The sequence below is a fragment of the Oryx dammah genome, unplaced genomic scaffold, assembly GCF_014754425.2.
Source record: "Oryx dammah isolate SB20612 unplaced genomic scaffold, SCBI_Odam_1.1 HiC_scaffold_27, whole genome shotgun sequence".
NCBI lineage: Eukaryota > Metazoa > Chordata > Mammalia > Artiodactyla > Bovidae > Oryx > Oryx dammah.
In genome coordinates, this window is record NW_024070211.1 from 106,586,636 (window position 1) to 106,602,390 (window position 15,755).

The window sequence follows — 15,755 nt, forward strand, 5'->3', positions numbered from 1 at the left end:
GAGACCAAGTGACTTAACTGACTATCTTTAGGTACACACTTGCCTCTCTGCACAGCTGGCTGTCATCTCAGTATTTGTGGAAGTGTTCTAAGAGCATAATACCATTTTAATCCTTTGACTTACACTGACTTTATTGCTGAAACGCAAATCCATCCTTAACAGATAATTTGTCTCCACTAAAAATCCAAAATTAATTCAGTTTTATAAATTCAAAATTAATTGACAATCTTTGAGGAAATTTTTAAATGGATCTTGATTGGTTTTAGTAGAATACTCAAAAGAAATAAGTCTACTGAATGCTATCTCTTGTACCACATGAAGAGATTCTTCTGACACTGAAATACTCTCAGAGTTCCACATATTTCCTCTAACACACAATCTGTGTGACTCTCTCAGGTCACGGAAAGCATCCGAGTTCCATTTTATTCCTAAGACACTGAAGCTCAAGACCGTGTGGTGGCTGAATAGAAAATCAAGGGCGACAATGTCCATGAACTTAGTTCCAGATCTATATTCTTTGCTACTATACTGCAAGCATGCCCACACCATTACATCCATTCTTACTACACTGTTCCGCCTCCTCCCTCATGTTCACTTACTGAATAAGAAGGTGATTTTGTTATTGTTGTTTTCTGTCATTTCCTAAGGGGGGGAAAAATCTATATATACACTTGCCTATTTAATGACAGAATTTAAGCAGTGCCTACCTTCAAGTCTCAGCTGGGCTGATCTTTGTGTTGTATTAATTACCAATTTTCCATTTCCCCTTGATTTGCAAATGTTTGTGGGGTGGGAGTGAACAGAGGGTGGAAGCAGCAGAGATTGAGTGCTCTTGCCTTTAATATCACATGTGGAAATTCCCTTCACCCATAAGGCTACTTTAATTTATTTTATCAAAATAGTTATTTATTTACTGGTGTACTTTCTACACTTTCTGATTATTATTTGCATATCATTTTCAATGACATGCTTTTCTACATTTTTTTATTTTGTGTGTGTGCTAAGTCACTTCAGTCATGTTCAACCCTTTTACAACCCCATGGGACTGTAACCCTGCCAGGCCGCTCTGTCCATGGAATTTCCTAAGCAAGAATAATGGAGTACTATTTGCTTCTCCGGGAATCTTCCCAACCCAGAGATTGAACCCATGTCCTGCACTGGCAGTGGGTTCTTATCACTGAGCCACCAGGTAAGCCTGTATATATGCATATGTGTGTGTATATATTTTTTCTTTGCATTGATCTCTGAGGGAGGCTTTCTTCTTATCTCTCCCTGCTATTCTTTGGAACTCTGCATTCAGATGCTTATATCTTTTCTTTCTTCCTTTGCTTTTTGCTTCTCTTCTTTTCACAGCTATTTGTAAGGCCTCCTCAGACAGCCATTTTGCTTTTTTGCATTTCATTTCCATGGGGATGGTCTTGATCCCTGTCTCCTGTACAATGTCCAAACCTCTATCCATACTTCATCAGGCACTCTGTCTATCAGATCTAATCCCTTAAATCTATTTCTCACTTCCACTGTATAATCATAAGGGATTTGATTTAGGTTATACATGAACGGTCTAGTGGTTTTCCCTACTTCCTTCAATTTAAGTCTGAATTTGGCAATAAGGAGTTCATGATCTGAGCCATAGTCAGCTCCTGGTCTTATTTTTGCTGACTGTACAGTTTCTCCATCTTTGACTGCAAAGAATATAATCAATCTGACTTCGGTGTTGACCATCTGGTGATGTCCATGTGTAGAGTCTTCTCGTGTTGTTGGAAGAGGGTGTTTGCTATGACCTGTGCGTTCTCTTGGCAAAACTCTATTAGCCTTTGCCCTGCTTCATTCCTCAGATATGCAGATGACACCACTCTTATGGCAGAAACTGAAGAGGAACTAAAAAGCCTCTTGATGAAAGTAAAAGAGGAGAGTGAAAAAGTTGGTTTAAAGCTCAACATGCAGAAAACTAAGATCATGGTATCTGGTCCCATCACTTCATGGGAAATAGATGGGGAAACAGTGGAAACAGTGTCAGACTTTATTTCTCTGGGCTCCAAAATCACTGCAGATAGTGATTGCAGCCATGAAATTAAAGGATGCTTACTCCTTGGAAGGAAAGTTATGACCAAACTAGATAGCATATTAAAAAGCAGAGACCTTTGCCAACAAAGTTCTGTCTAGTAAAGGCTATGGTTTTTCCAGAAGTCATGTATGGATGTGAGAGTTAGACTGTGAAGAAAGCTGAGCGCCAAAGAATTGATGTCTTTAAACTGTGGTGTTGGAGAAGACTTGAGAATCCCTTGGACTGCAAGGAGATCCAACCAGTCCATTCTAAAGGAGATCAGTCCTGGGTGTTCATTGGAAGGACTGATGCTAAAGCTGAAACTCCAGTACTTTGGCCACCTCATGCGAAGAGTTGACTCATTGGAAAAGACTCTGATGCTGGGAGGGATTGGGGGCAGGAGGAGAAGGGAACGACAGAGGATGAGATGGCTGGATGGCATCACTGACTCGATGGACGTGAGTCTGAGTGAACTCCGGGAGTTGGTGATGGACAGGGAGGCCTGGCGTGCTGCGATTCATGGGGTCGCAAAGAGTTGGACACAATTGAACAACTGAACTGAACTGTATATATATGTGTGTGTGTGTGTGTGTGTGTGTATGTATATATATACAATTTGCCATTTCAACCATTTTATAAGTTTGCAGTTCAGTGGCATTAAGTGCATTCACATTATTATGTAACCATCACCACCATCCATCTCTAGAAATTTTTCATCATCACAAACTGAAACTCTGTACCCATTAAACAATAACTCTTCATTCTCTTCTCCTCTCAGCCCTGGTAACCACTATTCAATAGTCTATGTCAATGAATTTGACTGTTCTAAGTACTTCATATGTTGCAGAAGGAAATGGCAACCCACTAGTCTGTGGGGTCGCAAGAGTTGCACACAACTTAGTGACTAAACCACTTCCATCACGTACTTCATATAATTAGAACTGTATAATACTTGTTCTTTTGTAACTGACTTTCACAGGATAGGGTTCAGGTTTCATCCATGTAACAGCAATATCAGAATTTCCTTCCTTTTATAGGCAGAATAATATTCCATTGTATGTATATGCTACATTTTGCTTATCCATTCATATGTTGATGGATACCTTGTTTACCTCTACCCTTTGACTATTGCGAATATGCTGCTCTGAAAACAGGTGGGCAAAAATCTGTTTGAGTTTCTGCTTTCCCTTCTTTTAGGTGTGTACTCTGACATGAAAGTTTTGAATCACACGATAAAGGCACATTTAATTTTGTGGGGAACCACCATACTGTCTCCCAGAGAAGCTGCACCATTTTAAGTACCCTCCAGCAATGTGCAAACATTCCAATTCTTCCATACTTTCATGAACACTTGATATTTTCTGTTTTTATATTAAAGTTGTTTTATAAATGCTTTATAACTATATAGCATTATGCCTTTCCTCTAGTAGTCCTCCACAAGCATTTATTGAATTAGGAATTGATGTTATATCTTCAGTTCATTGATACTTCTGGCCTTGTAGCAAGGTATTTTTTAAATCTGGCATCCATGGGCATCAGAATCACTTGTGGTAGTTTGTAAGAAAGCAGATTCCCAAGGCCACATTCCACACCAACTGGGGTTTTAGGACTCTGCAATTTTAACAGCATCTCAGATGATTTTGGTGCATGATAAAAGTAGGAATCAGTGCATTTGGCCAGATTGTAAACCCTAGAACATGGGACTGATCCTTTCTAACCCTTTGACAGCTTCCCACAGTAAACTCTAAAACTGTTTTCCTTTATATTATGAACACTGAGATATGTATTTATATGTATTTTAAACCTCACAAGAGCAAGTATTGGACAGTTGTTTCTCTACCCATGGATTCTGGATGTGAGAGTGGTAGAAGCCTGCCTGTGACAGAACATGAGCTTTGTGCTAAATAACAGGTATTGTCTGGTACCCAGCCTGCTTGGGATAATCCATGAAACATTTAATAATATCTTCTTTTATTAAATACCAGTTATCTACATCCTGCAGACAGTTTCCGGGATGCTGGGAGATCGGTCCTTTGTGGGTTTTTATTCTATAGAATTTGAAAACAAAAGCTGCTTCAATCAGCCTTTACCTGGCAAACCTTGTAAGCTGAGTACCCAGCACAAGCAGGGGTTATGGTCGGAAGTGCACTTCTCTCTCCCATGACTTACTAAATAATGTAGCTCCCAGAGCTATGAGAGATTTGGTGTCTTGTAACCACTATCTAGCGACGTACGTCCATCATGCTTGATGTTCATTAGTTAGATGAGATCAGTGAGTTAAAGAACTGTTAAATTTGTGTTTTCCTTTAATGGATATGTAACTGTGGTGGCCGAGTCACAGGACAGAAACTTGACAGAAACGGACATGGCGGTGAGATAAGCTTATTGCTAAAACACAACTTCATAAATTCTTGTAATAACTTGTCTTAGTTAGGTGCTTTGGCAGTTCTTTTAATAAATGTGAATGAGGAGGTAAAAGAAAGAATAATAAACAAATGCATTATTCCTATCTTTTTCTTCATGTATATGAATTATGCATGTATCTTGTTAGTGACAAATTAAGTAAAGTACTAATTTTAGGTACATTTTCAGAAGGAAAGCTAATTGAAAATCTGTTTTAATGAAGTTAGAATACCAAAAAAAATTAATGGAATCGGCAACATCTAATATTAAAGTTTTAGTCAGATTTTTTTTAATAGTCTTTGAAACTCTTGATTCATTTCTTTCAAATTCTTATCAGGGAGATGTTCAGCAACTATTTGCCAAAACTAATTAAAAGTTCCCTCCCCAAAATAGCTCAATTAATTTTTTGACAAATATTTTTTGTCAATCTCATTGTCATAAGATTTTTTCCCTGAAAAAATGAGTACTGTCTGAGAATATTTCAAAGTCAGAACAAAAATACTGAATGCTGGATAAAAGAAATATAACCAAAAGAGAAAAATAAATTACACTAATATTAGTATTATAAACCTAATGCTAGGGATTCTTACACATTTTTGGAAGGTGCTAGTTTAAAATATTTCCCTAATCTTAACTTGCTTTCTACAGTTGCAAGACTGAGGATTTCCTTGCCAGAGAATCTGGCTCAGTGACAACAGAAATTTGGCATGTTCTTAGAAACCTTTTGTTTTCTATTTTGAAACTACAGTTTGCTGATGTTGATATGCCTCACAATCTTATGTTCTGTCATCTTGTTGGGCTCATTAGCTACTGTGTTAAAGGAGGCTAGTGTTATATTGCAAAATATTTTCCCCTTCCAGGCATATAGCTGTAGTTACCAAAGATGAGACACCCACTAAAAAAAGTTCTACCATATAATACATTTTTATTCTAATCTGATTTTTTTATTATTAAATTGGTAGAGACTTCATTTGATTGACAGAGTTTTCTAAATTTGTTTGGTATGAAAATAGCTAAAATGTATGTGAAAACATGTTTTTATACTGTAGTCATATTTTAGGGCTTCAGGAGAAGCCCAGATTCTACTCTGATCCCTGAAATGCAGTGCTTAAGAGGGTGGTGTGTGTTGGGTAAATAAAAGATTTAGAAACCAGTAGAAATAATTGCATGCAAACAGGCATTTATTTTTAAAAAGCAAATTGATTTATGTAAAAATTCTTGTATGAAACAGCTTTGTCATGCAATCCAAACCCTCTGCAGCATGCTGTGTTCAGAACTTCAAAATAAACATTAAATAATTGGATAGAGTAAACAGGGTTAAATAACCCCCTGAAGAACTCCACCTTCCTGTATGTGGCAAAAGGCTTCCCATCCAGGTCCCCACAGGAAATATGTTGAAGAGGCTTCCCGAGTTCCTGAAGTCGAGTTTGTATCCATCATAATATTTGGCTGGTTACTTAATGTGAAGTGCCATGAATTTTGAGCAATGGAAATGACATCACTTGCAGTCAGACTCAAGCATCATTTCATAGAAGCAATATGAATATATATACATAACCACAGAGGGAAAAAGGAATGACTGCATGCTGATTCTAGGGAGGGTTTGGTAGTGTTGTAATTTAAAACAGAGATGACTGCAGTAAACTGACTCTTGGGTTTAAATTACCTTCAATGGCTTTTCTCTGTTGTGTGAAAACTGAGAATATTTGAATTTGATGCTATAAATATTAGAGTAATAGGTGGGAGATTTTTAAATATTTCAGAAAAATCTATAACTGTTTCAAAAGGCATCATATTTTTTTCTCTCCCAAGGAAGGAGGTAGACAATTTAAAGTTGCTAAAGACAGTATTGTTTTTAAGTGTGGGAAAGCCAACTTCCTCAAATCTCAATATACTAACACAATTATTTTTACTTTTTAAAATGCTTTCAGTTCTTGAACATATGGACATATTTTGAATTAATGAAACACATTTACTTTCATGTGTTTATTTGCTTAATGTTATACTGTAATAACATTACAATGTTATTACAACATTATAATGTTATGTTATTTCAATATTTTGATGCTACCTTCCTATTTACTAGTTCAGATGGTCACATAATTTCACTGTGTAGCTGAACTATAATTAAAACATTCCTCATGCTTTGAACTTTAGGATTTTCTTTTATAATGACTATAAAAATGCTGGAAGGGACATTTGCATATAAAGAGGGTTCTTCTTTTAAATTATTACTTCAGGATAAATTTTCCATTTTGCCAAAATTATCAGCACTTTTGTCACCCTTGCTGTATATCAGGCTGTTCAAAATTTTTCACTTACTATGATTCTATAATAATAATCATATATCTTTTAGATCTGGAAGTGTGTTTTAAATTGATAAATAACTCTGCTTTAAACTTGAAACACTCTTAGAACAAAATTATACCAAAGCATGTTTCTAAATACAAGAAACAAGAGTTATGATTTACAAGAAGTGTTAGTAAATCAACCATATAAGACTATTTACGAAGCTTATTTAAAATTTGACTTCAGGGAATTTCAGTAGAACAGGAAAGCATTTGGCAATTTTTCTTCTCACCAAGAGTTGCTCAGAGACTTCATTTTTCTTTGAGCAGATTGGTGTGCTTGACAGGCAAAAATCATTGTTGTTTGTGACACGTGTCACACACCTTATATATCACATAGTGTTATAGTTACATATTATGTTATATATTATTATAGCTATATACTATAATTATATTCATAAATAAACTCAATGTAACAATAATAGAGGCAGAAGATAATTCTTATAGAGATCACAAGGTATAAGAACATTTTTGTAAGTGTTCAGTTGTTAATGCCTTGATGACTTAATCTTGGTTAAGGTTTTCCTTTCCTTGCTTAAAAATTCTCCCTCTATACACCTGATACTCTTTTATATAAGATAGCAAGCAGATCACTAGGTAGCAACAAGAACTAAAGACTTTGGAATCCTCATGTGAATGTTAGCTCATTTATATAATACACTAAACCTTGGCAGATTTTATCTCTGTCAGTCCATACAAACTATTACTCTTTTTATTATTGTTTCACAACAGATCTGAAAGTGTGGACTTCAGATCACCTTCCTTAAAATGACCTCTGATGCTTATTAAATAGTGAACCACACCATCTTTGATAAGTCAGGAATTGTTCTTCAAGAGAGTCATGCCTTAAGTTGAGACCGGAAGCATAATTATGAGGTATCAGAACATAAGGGGAAAGAGTATGGAGGCAAAAAGAACAGCATTTGCAAAAGTCTTCTGGAAGGAGAGAAAATAAGGAATATATGAGACTGAAAGAACAGAGTGTTGAAATCCCAGAGAAAGAAGATGATAGAGAAGAATATTGCTTGAAAATCTATGAAATCATAAATACAATCCCCTAAACAAGGAAAAACGCACAGTCCATTTACTGAAGTTAGATCAAAACACTTTGTATCACATGTGACAATGCAGGACAGCATGCATTTCTATGCCAACATTGGATGTATTATGCCCTAGTGCTTTTTCTTTTTTTTTCAGTTAATCCTGCTCCTGTGGACATTTTTCAGTTTTACTCTACCTCAGTCTGCTTAGCTAAAACCTCTGTCCCAATTGACTCAACAAAGTTATGCCTAACTTAGGCAAGACATCCACTCGACACTGAAAACCAAAGTCCAAAATTCCTAAACTCAAGTTGTTCTTGAGCATTGCTCCCCTAGGGGTCTAGATTCTACCATATCCACAAACAAGCCTCTGGATACGTGAACACAAGTAAATCCTGTGTGAGTCCAGTTTTGTCTTACTGAATGTGGAAGACGAGGATGCTGTAACCAACTGGCCACCTTTGCAGTTAGAGTCACAGGGAGATCGCTTACACAGCTCCTGGGGATCTTTATTTCAACTCAGTTTTTTAAGTTAATATTTTCTTTGATTTTAACTACATTTTAATTCAGTGATTTTGGCTGTACAAAATATGCAGTTATCTTCCTCAGTTCACACATCCCAGATTCCTCAATTCTGGGAAATTCTCTCGTTTTTATACCTAAATGTTGCAGTTTGTCATGTGGTTTTTAACAGATGCCAGCTGTTTTTTAATAAAAAAAAGGTATTTGTTAAATATAGTAATTAACAGAAACACTTTAAAAAAACTTGTCAAAATCATTAACTTAGATGAATAGCTAATCAGTTTATTAAATGGCAACCCACTCCACGATTCTTGCCTGAAAAACCCCATGGACAGAAGAGCCTAGTGGGCTACAGACCACAGGGTTACAAAGAATCGGACATGGCTGAGTACCTGAGTGTGCTCACGCACACACACACACACACACACACACACACACACACAAAGAAGAAATCTGAGGCTTACCTTTTCTTTTTAGTGGTTTTTGCCTTATGTCAACACTTTCCAAAATGGCTTTGATGAAAGATAATACTTAAGGATGTTAGGAGCAGTTTATGATAAAAGGTCCTTTGCTTAAATAAGTGTAGAACACCCTGAATTGCTTAGGCTTCTTTTTGTCTCAAAGATTTTTCAAAAGTCTTTAATTTAAAAGTTCACATTATAGCTCTCCCAGAAGAGTATGAATATTAAGTTTCTGAAACTTATTTATCTAGATAATACTTGCTGTAATGTTTTCTGTAAAATGTCATGGAAGGCTATAGAGTTCAGTGGGACACTTTAAGGGCAATGCCTCCATCTGCCATGGTGACTGTCATTTCCTGACCAGGGAATATAGGAAGAAGAGTTATTCCCAGCCATACCACATCCCAGCACACTTAGTCGTAAGGGGGACAGTGGCATGCATCCTGACAATACTGAAAACATGTGGCCTCGTGACCTACCTGTTGGAGTTAGATAGTGGGTATTTCTTATTGACGGCTTCTCAGATTGCTCAGTGGTAAAGAATCTGCCTACCAAGAAGGAGACACGGTTTATATCCCTGGGTTAGGAATATTCCCTAGAGAAGGAAATGTCAACCCACTCCAATATTCTTGCCTGGGAAATCCCATGGACAGAGGAGCCTGGCAGGCTACAGTCCGTGGGGTTTCAAAGAGTCAAACACGACAGCAACTGAACAGCAGCATCTCTTATTGAGCAAGAGTATTATGCCAGTGTGTAATCAGCAAATACAAACCAAATACAGGTTAAACAGCAAAAGTTTAATATAAAGAATTAACAGCCACAATAAAAGTGTAGCCATAATATACAAGGAAATACTATACGGTACCCTAGGGCTGAGGGAGAGTAACCAAGGAAGGACAAACTCAAAAAGAGTTCAGAACCCATTGGAGAAGGTGTGGCTCAGCCCCCAAAAAAGCAGAGTGGAGAGTCTTGCTGGTTTAGCTAGGTCTGGAGCTGCTCTGGAGTTTCTAAACAAGGGATAGGCCGCCCTTCAGAGTGCAGCCTGAATGGGTGATAACAATTGGTAGCCAGGAAATGCAGTGGTAATCAGTGTGTCTATCTGGGCAAGAGACTTCAGAGGACAACACTGTGCAGGAGCTGGCCGAGGAAACAGCAGATGGGTGTTATCTCCTGTGTTATGGACCGGCTGCACGCAGGCTGCTCAAGGCCTCCTAGAATCAACAGCTGCCCCCTGTGTGACCCTCCAGGACACAGGCAGCTATGGGATTTGTTCCCATCCTGAGAGGACTGTGGAAAGATTATCCCCAGGCTAAGGCTATAAGATCATGAGTGGTGGCATTCCATGTCTGTGACTGGACAGGCTCCACTGGGTGTTCTCACATTCTCCTAATCTCTTGCATGTTGACACAGCAACCATGCAAGAACTTGCCAGAAGCTCTTCTTCCTACAGTGTCCCTCTGGCGCCCTCTACTGAGAAAGCTAAACCTTGTAAAGAAGAAATGCTTAAAGGGATTTAGTCATTTGTCATTCAGTGGCTCAGTCGTCTCCGACTGTTTACAGTTGCACGGACTGTAGCACGCCAAGCTTCCCCGTCCTCACCATCTCCTGGAGCTTGCTCAAACTCATGTCCATTGAGTCAGTGACGGTGACGGTGCATTTATCATGGTGCATATATTGAATGGTACACCTTGAGGTGAGAGGCAGTAAATTGACAACTGACATAGGCATGTAGCTTCCCATTCGTAATAGTGACCTATGTAGCAGGGTACCTTACCACTCTCTGTCACTGCACAAGGTGAAATGCTGATATTTCTGCTTCTAATCCTTCCTAAGTAAAATAAAATCTGGAGGAATTACTACCAAATCACTGTTTTATTTTTTTGGTTTTCAACATCTTCAGCTCAGTTCAGTTGCTCAGTTGTGTCCAACTCTTTCCTACTGCATGGACTGCAGCATGCCAGGCTTCCTGTCCATCACCAGCTCCCAGAGTTTACTATTTTATTTCGAAATTATTCCAGGTTGAAGGAAGTTGCAAACATAGTACAAAATGAGCTTATGTACATCATGACTATAGACTATTCTCAAAAGCAGGAAATCAATAAGGACACAATGTGTGTATCAGTTCAGTTCAGTTTTCAGTTCAGTTGCTCAGTCGTGTCCGACTCTTTGCGACCCCATGAATCGCAGCACGTTAGGCCTCTCTGTCCATCACCAACTCCCAGAGATCACTCAGATTCATGTCCATCGAGTCAGTGATGCCATCCAGCCATCTCATCCTCTGTCATCCCCTTTTCCTCCTGCCCCCAACCCCTTCCAGCATCAAAGTCTTTTCCAATGAGTCAACTCTTCGCATGAGGTGGCCAAAGTACTAAAGTTTCAGCTTTAGCATCGTTCCCTCCAAAGAAATCCCAGGGATGAACTCCTTCAGAATGGACTGGTTGGATCTCCTTGCAGTCCAAGGGACTCTCAAGAGTCTTCTCCAACACCAGAGTTCAAGTGCATCAATTCTTCGGCGCTCAGCCTTCTTCACAGTCCAACTCTCACATCCATACATGACCACTGGAAAAACCATAGCCTTGACTAGACAGACCTTAGTCAGCAAAGTAATGTCTCTGCTTTTGAACATGCTATCTAGGTTGGTCATAACTTTTCTTCCAAGGAGTAAGCATCTTTTAATTTCATGGCTGCAGTCACCATCTGCAGTGATTTTGGAGCCCCCCAAAATGAAGTTTGACACTGTTTCTCCTGTTTCTCCATCTATTTCCCATGAAGTGATGGGACTGGATGCCATGATCTTCGTTTTCTGAATGTTGAGCTTTAAGCTATAATAGTCCATAATATAACTAGTCCATTAAATATAACTTTTTCACTCTCCTCTTTCACTTTCATCAAGAGGCTTTTTAGTTCCTCTTCACTTTCTGCCATAAGGGTAGTGTCATCTGCATATCTGAGGTTATTGATATTTCTCCCAGCAGTCTTGATTCCAGCTTGTGCTTCTTCCAGCCCAGCATTTCTCATGATGTACTCTGCATATAAGGTAAATAAGTAGGGTGACAATATACAGCCTTGACGTACTCCTTTTCCTCTTTGGAACCAGTCTGTTGTTCCATGTCCAGTTCTAACTGTTGCTTCCTGACCTGCATACAGATTTTTCAAGAGGCAGGTCAGGTGGTCTGGTATTCCCATCTCTTTCAGAATTTTCCACAGTTTATTGTGATCCACACAGTCAAAGGCTTTGGCATAGTCAACAAAGCAGAAATATATGTTTTTTCTGGAACTCTCTTGCTTTTTCCATGATCCAGCAGATGTTGGCAACTTGATCTCTGGTCATATATATTTTCATGCCATTTTATCATGTGTAGACTTTTGTACTTTTGTTATAGCTATTAATTCTTTACAACCAAAGCAAGAAAGATATGAAATGTTTCACCTGTTCACAGATCTTTTGCTTCAGTCAACCCACCTGACCCCTATATTCATAACCTCTGGTAGCCACTAATCTCTTCTGCATATCTGTAATTTTTCAATTTCATGAATGTTATATAAATATAATCATACACTATGTGAATTTTTGAGATTGGATTTTTCACTCAGTATAATGTCCATATATACACATAGTTAGTTAGCTAATAATTTTTATCTACTCTGCAGTCTCTGTCTTTTAATTAGTCTTTTTAGACTATTTATATTCTATATAATAATATTACTGGGCCCACCATTTTATTTTGTTTTATGTTATTCCCTCTGCTTTTTGTTTCTCTCTTTACTTTTTCATGCCATCTGTGAGAATTTATTTTGATTTATCTATAGTGCATTTTAATGTGTCTCATATGTGATGGATTTTTTAAGTGCTTTCTGTAGGTCTCACATTATACACATATAACTTAACACAATCTGTTGGTCTCAATAATCTCCCAGCTTGAGTGACATGTAGAAACTTTACCTTCTTTATCGCTTCACTGTTGCTAGTCCATAATATAATTGTCTCAAATAAATCATCTCCATATACTAAGTACCACATCAGATACTGTTATACTTATTGCATCAACCATAAACATATTTTAGAATATTTAAGAGGAGAAAGTCTAATGCATTTATCTGTGATTTTGCTCTTTGTGTTGTTCCTTCTTCATTCTTGATGTTCCAAAATTTCTTCTTTTACAGTTTCTCTTGTATTTGAAGAACTCCCTTAGTCATTCTCTTAGGGTAAGTTTGATGGTAATGAATTCTCTTAGTTTTTCTTTGAGAATATTGTCACTTTGCCTTCATTTCTGAAGGTTAATTTTGGTAGAGCTATAATTTGGGGTTGACAGTCATTTTCTATTAGCGCTTGAAAAATATTTTGTCACTTCCTCCTGAACGTCATGGTTTCTGATGAGATATTCACTGTCATTCAAATTGTTTTTCCTCTATAGGTAAGGTTTCATATATTTCTTACTGATTTCAACATTTCTGTTTTTTTCAAAATTTTGTTTTTCTGAAATTTTATTTTGATGTGTCACAGAGATTCATGCAACTTTTTTTACTGTCTTTTTTTTTCCACTATATCTTACTATGTCTTTTCATATCTTTTGTTATTTAAAAAGTTAGAAAATTTTTATCCATGTTGTCTAATAATATTTTTCAGCACCACCATCTTTCTCTTCTTCTTCTGGGATCCCAATGACATGAATGCTGGATCTTTTTTATGGTCTCACTGGTCTCTGATGTTCTACCTTTTTTTACTATATTATCTTTGTATGTTTACATCAGGTAATTTCTATCATTCTGTATTTGAGTTCATTGACCCTTTATTTTGTCCTTTCCATTCTGCTGAGACTATCCAGTGAAGTTTCCTTTTCTTTTGCTTTATTTATATCTCATTTCTAAAATTTCAATTTGTTTTTTTTAATCTTCTATTTGCTAAGCCTTTTCCATTTGAACATGTTTAAAGCAGTTTGTAATTGTTCATTTAGCAATTTTATGATGACTACTTTAAAATTCTTGCCAGATAATTCCAAATATCTGAGTGACCTCAATGTTATTACCCATTGATTGTTTTTCTCCTTTTAAGTTTTCATGGCATTTCAGTATCTGGACACTTGGGCAACTATATTATGGACTTTGGATCTTACCTAAATCTGTTTCAGAAGATGAAGGGAGGAGTTGCCTCATTATTGCCAAGTTGAGGTAGAAGTCCAGTTTCCCCAATTAGTGTTCTTTGACTTCCTGGAGAAGGGAATCCACTACTGTTATGTGGTGGTGGGATTCACTGATATCATCCAGCCTGGCTGGGGAGGGGATTGCTCCTCTTTATTGCCTCCCCTGTAGCCTCTACTGATACCTCTGCTAGAAGAGAACCCCTACCAACAGTGAATGTTGGTGAAAGTTGTAGTTGCAAACTCCAGGGTCCTCTGACACAGGCAGGGAAGAGAAGAAATGTTTCATTACCACTAGGTGGTGCAAAAGTACACGATCCTTGTGTGTGTGTGTGTGTGTGTGTGTGTGTGTGTTAGTCGCTCAGTCGTGTCCAACTCTTTGGGACCCCGTGGACTGTAGCCCGCCAGGCTTCTCAGTCCATGGAATTCTCCAGGCAAGAATACTGGAGTGGATTGCCATTCCCTTCTCCAGAGGCACTTCCCAACCCAGGGATCAAGCCCAGGTCTCCTGCATCGCAGGCAGATTCCTTACCATTTGAGCTACAGGGAAATCCATGATCCTTACATGGTCACCAATGGTATCTTGGAGGAAGACTTTATTACCATTGAATGGGTATGAAAATCCTGGCTCTTCACCCAGTTTTCTCTGATACCGTGGTTATAGTGGGGAGGGAAGTCAATGAGGGATTTGTGATAAATATATATTTGATCTTTGTCTCTTACTCCTGGCACGTAGCTCCTAAAGCTCTTAGAATCTCTGAAGTGATGACTGATTGTGTTTTGTATGATGATGAGGTGACTCATGGCTGGGGGCCCAAGACAGCTTCAAAATGAGGGTTACTCACCAGAAACACCAAAGCGTGATTAGAAGATGGAAATTTTAACCACACACCCCGACCTGCAAGGAGGGGAGAGGGGCTAGAGATTGAGTTAATCATCACTGACCCATGATTTGATCAATCATGCCTATGTAACTGTTAGGTAGTTAGAATAGGAAAAAGGAGTCCATAATGGCCGTGGCTAAAAGACAAAGAAAGGAAAAAGCCCATGAACATAGAACAAAGGAAGGTCCAAGGACCAGAGTGAGAATCTCAGGTAAAACAGCCCTTCTGGCTAGCCCAGTTTACATAGGGCAAACTTAGGGAGAGGAGAAAAAACATACAAAAAGAGGAGCCAAAATTGAGTCGGGGGCTTTTCTTTGCTTCACATCTTTTGGGCCGGCCCACCCTCACACCTCGAGGATCTCTTTTCCTTTGCTTGCCAATTAAAACTGAGCTGTAGCACCAACCCATCCATCACTTTAAATTTTAGCTGCGGTGAGACAGAACTGAGGAAATTACAAACTCCCCTGACATAATGATACCTTTGCAAAAGCTCTTTAAATGGTGACTTTGGAGAGCTTCCGGGTTGGTGACTCCATCAAAGTGCTTGGAGAGTAGCGCACCTGGAGAAGGCAGGGAGGCTCCCCAGCCCCCCCCATACTTGCCCGGTGCGCCTTTTCCGTTTGACTGTCCATGGGTTGCATTCTTTATAGTAAACAGGTACATTTAAGTAATGTAGCTTTCTGAGTTCTATACACTCTTCTAGAAAATTAACAAACCTGAGTAGGGAATCATGAGACCCCCCAGCTTATAACCAGTTTGTCTTATAACTGGCCTCTGAAGTAGGGGCAGTCTTGCGGAACTGAAGCCTTAACCTTTGGAATCTGTGCTAATGCCAGATAGTTAAACTGAATGGTAGCACACCCCATTGGAGTCCAGAGAGGTATGGCAATTATTGACTAAAAGTTTTGCTAACTT